Here is a 12,249-nt window from a genome sequence, read left to right as displayed (position 1 = left end):
TACAGATGCAGCAAAGCAAGTAGACAATGTGATCATAGAAGCTGGATATATGTAGTGAATAGACTGCTGGCGTAGCCGCCATTGTATAGGAAGCTGGACATTTGTTTCATGAATTTTAGTAAGCTCAAACCCATGGAGAGAGAAGTTTGAGGCCTGGGTCGCAGTAGGAATTAGCTGAGATCACAGACTTGAGAGGTGCTGTTTGGCCTGGTGTCAAAGGTGGCAGCCATGGCCGGTTATCTATTTGAGAAGGCAGTGAACGCGAGAACCTGAATCGCTCCTTGTTAAAGTGAAGAAAAAAAACACCAAGCATACCAAGTTTTATTCAATTAAAACATTTAAATACTGCAAAATGGACCAAATCGTGGTCTCCAGTCACGTGAGCTAAGAATGGAAATAGTGTTGTACTTGGCATCCTAGAACAACAATAGCTTGTGCTCATACTCCCTTATATTCCCAGTCAAGAAGCACTGCAAGGCCAAGTTCAAAGACAATCTCTATGGCAGAAGGCATGGGTGAGGAGAGACGATGGGCTAATTGGGTGGGGAGGTAAAGTAGAGTCCATCTCCTAGCACCTGGGTACAAGCTAACGTGCTGCTAAGGGAACTGAATTTTCCAGACATGGCACGAGCATGCCAACCAATTGTAGAGAGCCGTATAACAAAGGGGCTTATAGTTTGAGAGCCAATAATATACTGTGTACTTAATAAAATTGAGGAGGGCTTGCACTAGAGGTGGGCACAAGATGTCCACATGACAGAGACCCAATCACAACCCAACCCCTTATAGAAAATATACTTAGATGTTCCCCTTAACCCTATCAAAATCCCTCGTAGGTTTCTTGTATTTGCCACGTAGTATGACATCACGTATGATGATTTTTTTACTATACAGTTGTGATTTGGTTATGAAATGTGGGAGAGCTCGAGCGAACCTCTGTTGATGTCCATTGTAACTCCCTGTTTTAGACAATTGATATTAAAAGAGAAAACTTTGCCATGTTCCGGAGTTGGTTCGATTATTTGGTATCAGAGTTATTCTGCGTCCCATCCACTGCATGCGTGTTGCCAAAAGGGCTCTAGGCTTACGTGGTAGCACTGCGGATGGTTTAAAAAGATCCAAACTAGTTCAGCGCCAGTATTTCGGACAATCAGACATCCTCCACCATATAACCGGAAGATTGCAGGGTTTCCTGTGGAGAGCGGCCAAATAGAAATAAACTTACAAGAAGAGCATAGACGGTGGCCAGGTCCCCTTTAACGAAATCCCTGCCCGGTTTCCACGGGTGCTCTTCAGATGGAAGGCGAATTGGTCGGTTGGAGGAGGAGATGATACCGAAGGCCTTGAGTCAATTAACGAATGAATGGCGAGTAGGGGAATGGCAAATTAAGGGGATAGCATTGTGATAAAATTTTGAGTAACAGGAAATATTGTGTGAAGAGAGTAGCGCCTGGAGAGTCCTGGCTCAAGGGAGCTTCAGAAGGAGACATCTCAAATCCCAACAGGTTAGAGCAGAAAAATATAACGCATGGACAGGTCCATGTAAGTTGACATCTCAAACCCTGTACAGGGTAGAAGAAAAGGCGAAAGAAAAGAAAAAGTGTGATCACAGCATTTATAAATGTGTAAAGTCGACTATTTTGTTGAGTAGAGATACTGAAAAACGATAGAAGCTGTAAAGTAGTTGAGAAAAGAATTAAGGAGCTATAAGTAACTAACTAGTGAAGAGGATGATATCAATCCAGAGGTAGAGATAGCTAATTAAGAAACTAGAAGCTTGAGCAGCGAGTGTTGGTTGGTGCACGCTCATATTTGTTGTTTCTAGAACGCTGAAAAATTGCAATTTGAGTAAAAAGTCTGCCGGTTAATTCAAATGGCTGGTAAGTATGGACAGTCAATTGAGACTTGTCATTAAGGGAGATAATCCTTTGATGCACATATGTAAGACCCTTCCAAAGCACATGCCCAAGCCCAAACAGTACATTGCGGAATGGGTGAAAGGCACGTGAGACAAGATGTTCATGCCGTGGCCACAAGAGGGATCGCTGTCGAAAGCGGTACAACACATGACCACATACTTGCACACTGCGTACACGGGGAAGAAATAGGAGAAAAGGTTAGCTGTCCTGGAGCCTGGAAGATGTACCAAGAAGAGAGAGAGAGAGGATCTGCCACCTGAGGAGTGGATGCTTAGTCAGAAAAAGGAGGAAGGTGTCGAGCCCTCAGCTCCCCTTACTTCACCTGAAGTAAAAGACAATGGTACGAAAGAAGCAGGGTTGCAGCCTTTAAAGGAGTTAAAAGCGGCGACTGGGTATAGTAATCTTTTATATGAACCTCCCGCTTATAGCTGTGGTGATAGTCCTGAGGAGAATAAGAGAAAAGGGGAGATCTGTAAGATCCTACAAGACAAAGAAGAGAAGAGTGAGTGGTCGCACAAATCGACAAATAGAAAGGGAAATCAAGAGATGGAAAGGAGAGAAGGATAAGGCTGACGAGGTAACGCTTCTGCAGAACAGATGGATGGGTGGAAAGATTATTTAAGCTAGATGGGAAAAGCATTGAGGAAGTAAGGCAAAGAGAAGATAAGGACGAACAGGATAGAAGGGATAAGGAACGGGAAGAGGAGCAAAGAAAGTATAACAATAGACAGAGCAATGGAAGACAGGAATAGAAGAGAAAGGAAGAGGGAAGAGGAGGAAGCGCAGAAATTAAGGGATGAAAGAATACAGAGAAGGAGGGAAGAAGAGGTAAGGAGGGCAGGAATAAGGAGAGAAGAACGAAGGAAAGGGGAAGACAGAATCAGAAGGGAGGCAGGAAAACGAAGGGAATTAGATGAAGAGCTAGAACGAAGGAGGAGACAGCAGGATCTTGATATTAGCCTTGTTTAGAGCTGGTAGGGCCACGCCCAGCAATACGATGGGATAGAACAGAGGAGTTCCTTCTGATAAAGGAAGCAATGTCAGGAGCATCTAGAATATATTGGAAGAAGAACATTTTGATCGCGCCTTGAAACACTTGTGTATAGACGCGTTATAAATGCCGTATCATATAGGAAGCATCGAAGATAAAATCGATAAGGCCTATCAAGAATTAAAGGAAGGTAGCAGCTATGGAAATCAAGGGTGAAGGGATCAATCCCTAGCATTTCAGTCACAAAGTGAAGAAGAGAATCCTTTCTGTCGCGAGCATAGAGCATTGTCCTTAAGCAAACTTGAATTTAGACCACGCTGAAAGGGAGGACAGCCATACTAGTTGGGAACAAGACCTGTCAGATGAGGAGAGAGACTCCTTCCTTGGGGAGAAGGAGGAAGCGCATGCGCCCCCAAAGAAAACCTGCAGTTAGACAAAGAAGTGAAATGGTCGGATCTGGAACAACCTAAGGATAGGATGCCAGATCCCATAGCGTATCCAGAACATCCGTGAGGACGATCGTATAGTGAGAAGGGAGAATCACTGCCATACGTGAGTAGATTAAGATCACTACCATCGAGGAAATGGTCAGGAACGATTGCTCCAGCCATGGATAGGCTGACGATGTGAGCAGACTGCACGTTGGGGTTTAAGCAGTTTCCCTTATTGGAAAAAGGTGGAGCAAGACCACAGTATATTCCATGGCCACAGATGGATAAGGATAATTTAAGGTGTGAGCTCCCGAGTTTGACTTCAGGCACTGGGAAATGGACATAAGAGTTAGAAAAATTACAGAAGGAAATACATTAGCCATAGGGGACATTAAGGTCTCCTGGCAGCTATCCTTGGAGAGAGAGCTCATGACATATGGATGAGAGCAGGGTATTCGAGTGTGACAGCATAGACTACAGCGCATGATGGAGCGCTGTTTAATAATATCAGAGCAGATGTTTGGAGGGCTCTCAGGCTACAGTATCCAGACACATCAGATATGGGTGCAATTATGACACGTAAGATGAAGGAAGATGAAGACCCTATTGCTTATATTCAGGATATTCAAGAGCGATGGCAGCTTGAAAAGCAGGAACTGTGGGAACAAACAGTGCCATTATTTTACCACATTTTATGTCAGGGGTTACCTGAGCCAGTACAGCAGCAGATGAAGAAACAGGTGGGAATGGAAGCAAAACCATGGGCTGAGATACAGTTGATGATAGTGCATCTCTGTCGGCTGTTGCAGGAGAAAAATAAGAAGATGAGGCTCGAGGAAGCTACGCTAGTTAGGAAAAAATGTCAAAATATGCCATAGGAGGGGCGGTATTGACAAGTGGAGAAGGATTGGGAGTGCAGACAGCAATGGGTATATCACAGGCAAATAATCAGCACCTGACGGACCAAGGTGGATATGGTTCATGCCACAAGGCAGAGGTATGGGCTATAAAGGAAGATTCCAAAATAATCAAGGTGGGTTTCAGAATGCACAGAATGAGAACCAGAGTACCTAGGGAGGATATAACCAAGGGGGACTTATCAGACGAGCGCCCCCAGTACGTCGGACTTGTGGGATGACAGGGCACATTGCATGCACATGTGGGAGTCAAGAGAATGGACAGAATGTCCAATTCTCAAGAGGGGAGGGGGACAGCTTATCCTCCACCATATAGCACACAAACTAGGGAAGGGTATGCACAAGATCAGATATTTTATCAGTCACAAGCGCCATGAGTACAGCAGGTACAGTAACCTGAGCGAGTGTAAATGAATCCACTGCAAGGCTAGTCGCAACAAGCCCCCATGCAGACACAGCAATATGCAAACAGAGGACAAGTGCTGACACTCGAGGTGACACTGTGGTAGGAGGAAATCCTTTCACAGGAACAGGAGTATGCCTGTACCCACAATAGGACAGCTCACAGGGTGACTTGATGTGTTCAGTACTATCTGTGACACCAGACCCCCAAGAAGAACCAAGGGTTGATGTGACAATAGGAGGCACTGGGGTTACTCGCTTATATATACGAGAGGGGAAATAGCCAATGTCGGGAACTGCCATGAATGCTCAAGGGTTCTCTGGAGCTAAAAGTCGAGTTCCTTTTACTGATGAATTACCAGTTTCTATAGGAGAGTGTGACATGTCTGTTCCTTTGTTATATTCGCGACAGACACCAGTTAACATTTTGGGAAGAGATTTAATGGCAAAACTTAACATGACGATTTCATTTACTGATAAAGGGACAGTGTGCTCCACTCCAGCAATACACTACTTAAATGTGGGTGAATATATACTGGCGTTCACAGGGCAAGTGGCTCTGTGAGGGGTTCCCAAAGAGACAGAGATTTTCTTGCATCGGGTGAGCATTCTATTGGCATGGCTACCTGGCTTAGTGGGAAAAACTGAGGATACCTGATGTGTTCTTGTTTAGACCACAGATACATATGGACGAAGAGGGGGGACAGACTATGTCTATAGAATTAGAATCAGCCATAGTTCGAAAGGAAATGGCGATGCTCGAAGGAACGGACAATGGGGGTAGACCATGGAGAACAGTAATAGCTTTCGAAGAAGGGTATAGATTGACTGACATCACTGATGATTACATGTTTAGGGAAGGCCAAACAGACGATGAGGTAGTGTTTTTTACGAGCATCACATACTGGATAAGAATAGAGAAAAGGGAAGTTCTACAGCGAATGGCGATAATGCAGCAGCGTCCAGCATATCAACTACAGGTCCGTATGACGTAGGCCTATTGAAGGGAATAGGAGAAGTCAAAATAAAACTGAAGCCAGGGGCAATTTTACCTTGAGCAAGACAGTAGCATATGTCTATGTCTATATATGACTCTATTCATTTGATGACTATTCTAGCTGACAAAGGATACAAGGTAGACAAAGAGAAGTTACAATACAGCCAAGAAGAGGCGTTATACATAGGACAATTGATCTCACATGAAGGAAAGAAGGTGACACCTGAAAGGGCTGAGGCAATTAAGAAAACCGCAAAGCCAAATACAGTAAAACAGACGCAACAGTTTCTGGGGCTATGCAACTATGTTAGGGCCTGGATGTTTGATCACAGTTCATATACAAGACCCCTTTTGCAAGCTTTAAAGAAAGCACATGTGGATAAGGTAAAAAAATGGAATGGACTGAAAAAATTGAATAATGGTTTGAGGAGTTGAAAAAAGCAATTTGTACGGACCTGTTTTGGAAATTACCAATTATGCAGAGGAATTTGATCTATTTTCTCACACGAATGGGGCAGTCATGACAGCAGGAATTGCACAGAGGACCACATTGGGGTACAAGCCTTTAACATATTACAGGGGAATTTTAGACTGAGTTATGAAAGGACACTTTCCTTGCGAACAGTCATTGGCGAATTCGAAATTTAGAAGTCTACAAGTATTGCCATGGGCTGCACTATGACTCTTCGTGGAGCATGCTCTATTTGCCATTTTAGAGAAACATAAGGGTACATTGACATCCCAAAGAACATCAGCCTATGAGGTAATGATTTTGAATCCAATGATTAAAATTGTGAGAGGCAAAATAGTGAATCCTGACACGTTTGTAGCTGAACCAATAGCTGACAGCGATCATGTACATGACTGTGCAAATTATGTTGAATTTTATGATGCTATACCCCATGTGAAAGAAAATGCTTTGTCAGGAGGGGAAATTCTCTTTATTGATGGTTCTTCGAAAATTGATCAAACCAGTGGGGAGAGGCATTCAGGCGCAACGGTAGTAAGGCACAGATTAAATGGAGAATTTGAAGTTGTAGCAAGTGCAAGACTACCGTCTCACGTTTCAGCACAAGCAGCTGAATTGTTGGCGCTTACTGTCGTGCTCGAGAAACACGAAGGACAGCATGGTGTATAGTGACTCTGCCTATGTGACGTCAACCGTACATGCAGGGCTAGCATGTTGGAAAAGGAGGGGCTATCTCTGTGCGGACGGCACTCCAGTGTAGCACGCATCCTTATTGGACAGGCTTATTAAGGCACTACAACTCCCAGTGGCCATAGCGGTCGTAAATGTGCAGCTCACACTAAGCGAACAGATTTTCTCTCTTGCAGGAACGAAACCACAGATGTAGAAGCCAAAAGTGTTGCATATTGTCCAGACATGTTGAGTTTTGATACTCCGAATGTTAAGGAAAAGGTAGTTACGACTATGGTAGTACAAGGGTTTGATAAATTGTCAACGACCCAATTTATGGAGATTCAAGAAGTGCATCACAGGAAGAGCATGAATTGTTGAAACGAAAGGGTGTTATTTATCCCCCACAGAAGCATTGTGGCGACAAGACAGCACTGGAAAGCCAGTGATGCCAGTTGCATTGTTAGAGGTTGCGCTTGAACAGCTGCATTATCCTGCACATGTAACTAGGGAAGAGTCTTTCTGCAACAATTGTGGAAGACTGGTTAATGCCAAATTTGCTAGAACATGTTGCATTCTTTAGGGTGAATTGCATTGTGTGTCAAAAGTTTACTGCTGGGCATACACAGAGTACAATTAGAGGGGTAATACCTCAACCGGATGGTCTGTTTCAGCATTTACATATTGATTAGGTTGATATGCTGCAGGTGTGTAATGGATATAGATATCGGATAGTGGTGGTGTGTCCCTTCTATAGGTGGATCGAGGCAGGTCTATGTACACACCCTGATGCCACATGTGGCCTTGTGATTAGAAGGCTACTATTTGATCATTGATCATTGAACAGATACTTTACTTTAGTTGCTTTAATTCAATAAAAAAGTAATAAAAGCAGTATAACAAATAACAAAACCACATCAGCTACAACATCTTGATCACTTAACTCATAGGTCACTTCCACCAAAAATACATAATCATTACTTTGCCAGAGAACAATTAAAAACAATCAACTTTTTATTTAAAAAAAGACAGCTCCTACAAGTAGATATCTTTACCCCCTAGCATTATTCAACACCTTGACCTTTTTCATATAAATGTTTCTTGCCCAACTCAAGTAGCTTGTAGTGGCAAGAACAGCCTCTGCGGCAGCAGTATCCAGATATAACGCAATAGCTATTGACCTGCAGGCTCGACCTAGGAACAAAGGCTTCAGGAAGCGCTTCCTCAAGGGCTTGGTAGCCGGACAAAGTAATAAGTGGTGTAGCACCGTCTCCTAGGGCTTGCCGCAAAGAATACATGATGTAGAGATGGCATTGTTACATTTATGACGAAATGTGGCAGTTGACAAAATTCCAATGCAGAACTTTAAATATAGAGTGAGACATAATCCAGGAACTCTTCGGAACTCGTCCGTGACTTTATTGAAAGATAACGAGCCAGCTGCTCTGAGGCCCCATTTTCCAAAAATGTCTTGCCGAGCCTTTGCCCCTGCTGCGCTCTTAATCACTTCCTTAGATAGTCACTGAGGGATTCGAACAATACTCCCCCAAACCAAAATAACTTTTCACATGAGCAGCCCACTTTAAAGAGCAGCTCCCCTGCTGGGACAAAACATCCACAACTGCCTCTTTGTCTTTACAAAGATGATGATTGGACCTCAAGACGAGCCCAGTAAAAAACTAGGCACAATTTGCAAATCGTCTCATAACCCCTCTAACCCAGTTTCCAAAAGCACTGGGATATACGGGGCAGCAGTGGGCAACCCCAGGATGTTTTTCAAAAAAGTTGTCTCGGCCACTACAAGGGACTTGATCTCCACTTTCGCCCCGTACCAAGCTGCCAGGCGTGCTTGCGCTCTGTAAGCCTCCAGCGAGACCTGAACTGTCCTATTCCCATGCTCATTGGTAAATCTGATGAGGGCCCCACTGTATCTGACCAAAATGAGATTAGCCTTCTCAACCTGAATTTTCCAACTGCATGACGCCATAACTCTCAGGCCTAAGTAATCATAGTAACTGCTCAACAGATACTGCAACTTCAGGTGTACAATACATTTGTAAAGTGTATACAAAAAGGAGAAATTTGGAACCTAGTACGGTTCTAGAGAATGAACAACCAGTACCAGGATGTCACAAAAGGTGGATGTCAATGTTTTGGTGCATGATATATGCCTGCACGATTACACTCTGTCTTTCTATCTCTCTTCGTTCATAGTCTCTATCTTATTAGTATTTCTACTGAGATGGAAGCCACTATGGTTTTTCCTACTGCAGCAACTGCTTTTGATCAGTTTACTCCCATTGACACAGAGACCTTTAAGGCCCTCCCCACCAAGAGAACTCTTTTTGGTTTTCTTCATGAGTACTACTCAAGTACTGACCTTGTGGTGAGATATAAGAGAAATACAGAGGAAGACAGTGAGGGGATAAATACATATCTAGACAAAGCAGCACACTTGGGTAATAGCATGTGGTATCAGCACATGAAAAAGGTGGGAGAAAGAACATCTAAGGAGAGTTGCTATGTCTGCGCTCTCATACCTTATGCCATGAACAAAGTCGCCCAAGGATTGGGGAGGAACGTGTTCCTTGGTGCTCATTCCTGTTCCAGCGTTAGAGATTCCTCAGAGTGACTGAACACTGGAGAATTTCCAAAGGTGGATGCCCATTTAAGAAGGAGAAGATCACTTGAATTTCTCAATCGAACAAAGAGAGAGAACTACTTCTCAGCTAAATAAATAGAAGCATACAACTCTATCCCATACGAACATAGGTTGTTCAGCAAGACTGCTTCAATCTTCACGACTATCTTCATGCCTGGGATCCAGACGATGGCCAATGCTAAATTGTTACAAATTATCAGATGGGAGCTTTTGCAGACAATTAACACCACCATAAAATGATCTAATGCCATCAAGGAAGAACTAAGGGCCATATAATTAATGACCATGCAGAACAGATATGTCCTTGACAGGATTACTGCGATGGAAGGAGGAGTTTGTGCCAAAATCGGGACATCATGTTGCACATTCACATATTCTCATGACAACGAGAATGGGACCTTGACAGAGGCCAGAACACTGTTGACAAACCTGCACAACAAGATGGAAGATGAGACAGAGGACATTACAGATGACAGCTGGTTCGCGTCAAAGCTCTCATGGATTCGCAGTGGATGGCGAACATTTTCAAATTTCTTGGCGCAGTATTAGTTATGGTGATGGTGATGTTTGGATTCTGTGTGATAAGGGTTATAATTACACAGTGTAAGAAGATAGCAAAGAAGGCAGCAGGAATGAACATCCTAATCGATGTCGAATCAGGGTTTGAAGCCAAAGAATTGACTGATGATGACCTCTGGGAATACATAAAGGCCAGCATTGTAGCACCTGAGGGAACGAAGTTTCTGCATCCAAAGAATAACAAAACGTACGTGGGACAATGGGAAACACTTCAAGAGAAGGTATCAAGATGCAGAAACCGGTGGTGGATGAATCGACCAGGGTGGGTGGGGGGGATAGTGTAGAGGAGCAGCTGAAACCCTCTACAGGAAGTCATGGCCTCCTAGTTCCAGTATGTTGGGAGCCTGAAATCGTGCCATGCTTGATACCATCAGTTGTGACCATACCCTGGTGAATATTCAAGAAAAGGTATGTTCACATTAAAGGATATTTGTACTGCACATTATCACCACCGGAGTGGTCCCCTGGCGCACTGGCGGCTCTGAAAGAAAGGGAAAGGGGGGGGTGAGTTAGTGGGAATAAGCTAGAAAAGTGCAAGAGAGCAGTGATGTGCTGTTGGCGGCTTCAGCCATGTGGGTCTGTTGGCTGCACTTGGGGTGTTTTACGATTGGTAGTCCACGTGTGCTGTTGTACGAGTCTATGTGTGGTTTGTTTTGTTGTTGCAGTGTAGTAAAGTTTGTGCAGATTGTTGTGTTGTAGGTTTGTGGTTGTGTTTGGTTAGAGTTTGAGGGGTGTATGCAGAGGGGTGAAACTGCTAGTGGATTGGTTAATTGGTGTTGCTGTCTGGAACTGCAGAGTTAAATTTCAATATTCTCTTCACGAGGGGTGCAGGAGTGTCTCTGCCTCTCTGTCCTGATCTGTGCCGTCCGATACTTACAGTCCATTTCACACACGGCATCCACTCACATTCAGAACGTTACCCAAGTTCGGCCTCGGCCATCTATGTGACACCTGTCTATATGCGGGGCAGGTAGGCGTTTGTGTGTTGCTTCAAATCTGGCCCAAAGAGCACCCCCAATCCAGTCAGCGCACAGCGACGACTAGCCATGGTCACTCCATCCACACGCGGCGGGTGGCCGGCACCCACCATGCCACTCACCGCCCATGCATGCCACCGCTCACACCACGACTAAGAAAACCGTATCTTATGCATCCTTGAAGAGATGCCAGAGGAACTCATCGAAAGAATATGATAAGGAACAAGAAGGAGGAGCTAGTGACGTCACAAGAAGCAAGCATGATGCACGGGCTGGCTGAAGAGAATGCATGGACCCTATACAAACTACTGATGTCGAAGTTAAGAATCGAGTAAACTTTCATATGCAAAAATAAGAAGATTGCACTGTGTGACGCACTGCCGAAAATGCAAGTTGTTTAATAACTACAGATACAGCAACGTAAGTAGACAAAGTGATAATAGAATCTGGCTATATGTAGTGAATAGACTGCTATTGAAGCGCCATTGTATAGGAAGCTGGACATTAGTTTCATGAATTTTAGTAAACTCAAACCCATGGAGAAAGAAGGCTGAGGGCTGTGTCGGAGTAAGAATTATCTGAGATCGCAGGCTTGGAAGGTGCTGTTTGGCCTGTGTCAAAAGGTAGCAGCCAGGGCCGGCATGCCAAGTTGTATTCAACTAAAACATTTAAATGCTGCAAAATGGACCAAATCATGGTCTCCAGTCACGTGAGCTAAGGGTGGAAATAGTGTTGTACTTGGCATCCTAGAAAAACGATTGCTCATGCTCATACTCCCTTATATTCCCAGAGACAAGAATACACTGCAAGGCCAAGTTCCAAGACAATCTGCATGGCAGAAAGCATGGGTGATGAGACGATGGGCTAATTGGGTGGGGAGGTAAAGTCGAGTCCATCTCCTGGCACCTCGGTATGAGCCTACGTGCTGCTAAGTAAACCGAATGTTTCAGACATGGCACGAGCGTGCCAGCCAATTCTAGAGGGTAGTATAACAAAGGGCCTTATAGGTTGAAGTCAATATTATACTGTGTACCTAATAAAATTGAGGATGACAAGCACTAGAGGTGGGCAAAAGATGTCGCCCTGACAGTAGAGACCCAATCACAACCCAACCCCTTATAGAAAATATACTTCGATGTCCCCTTGCCCCATCACAATCCCTCGTAGGTTTCTTGTATTTGCCACGTAGTACAACGTAACGCATGACAAGTTTTTACTATATAATTGTGATTTTTT

General features: G+C 44.1%; 1 protein-coding gene across 1 annotated transcript in view; it reads right to left on the bottom strand.

Annotated features, from left to right (window-relative positions):
- Positions 1-12,249, bottom strand: part of EEIG1 (estrogen-induced osteoclastogenesis regulator 1) — a 662,295-nt gene that overhangs the window by 501,017 nt on the left and 149,029 nt on the right. The gene's annotated exons all lie outside the window — the stretch shown is intronic.

The sequence above is a fragment of the Ambystoma mexicanum genome, chromosome 8 (assembly GCF_040938575.1).
Source record: "Ambystoma mexicanum isolate Mex_15411 chromosome 8, UKY_AmexF1_1, whole genome shotgun sequence".
Lineage (NCBI taxonomy): Eukaryota > Metazoa > Chordata > Amphibia > Caudata > Ambystomatidae > Ambystoma > Ambystoma mexicanum.
The sequence above is the reverse complement of the archived record's forward strand: the minus strand, read 5'-3'. Positions and strand labels throughout refer to the sequence as shown.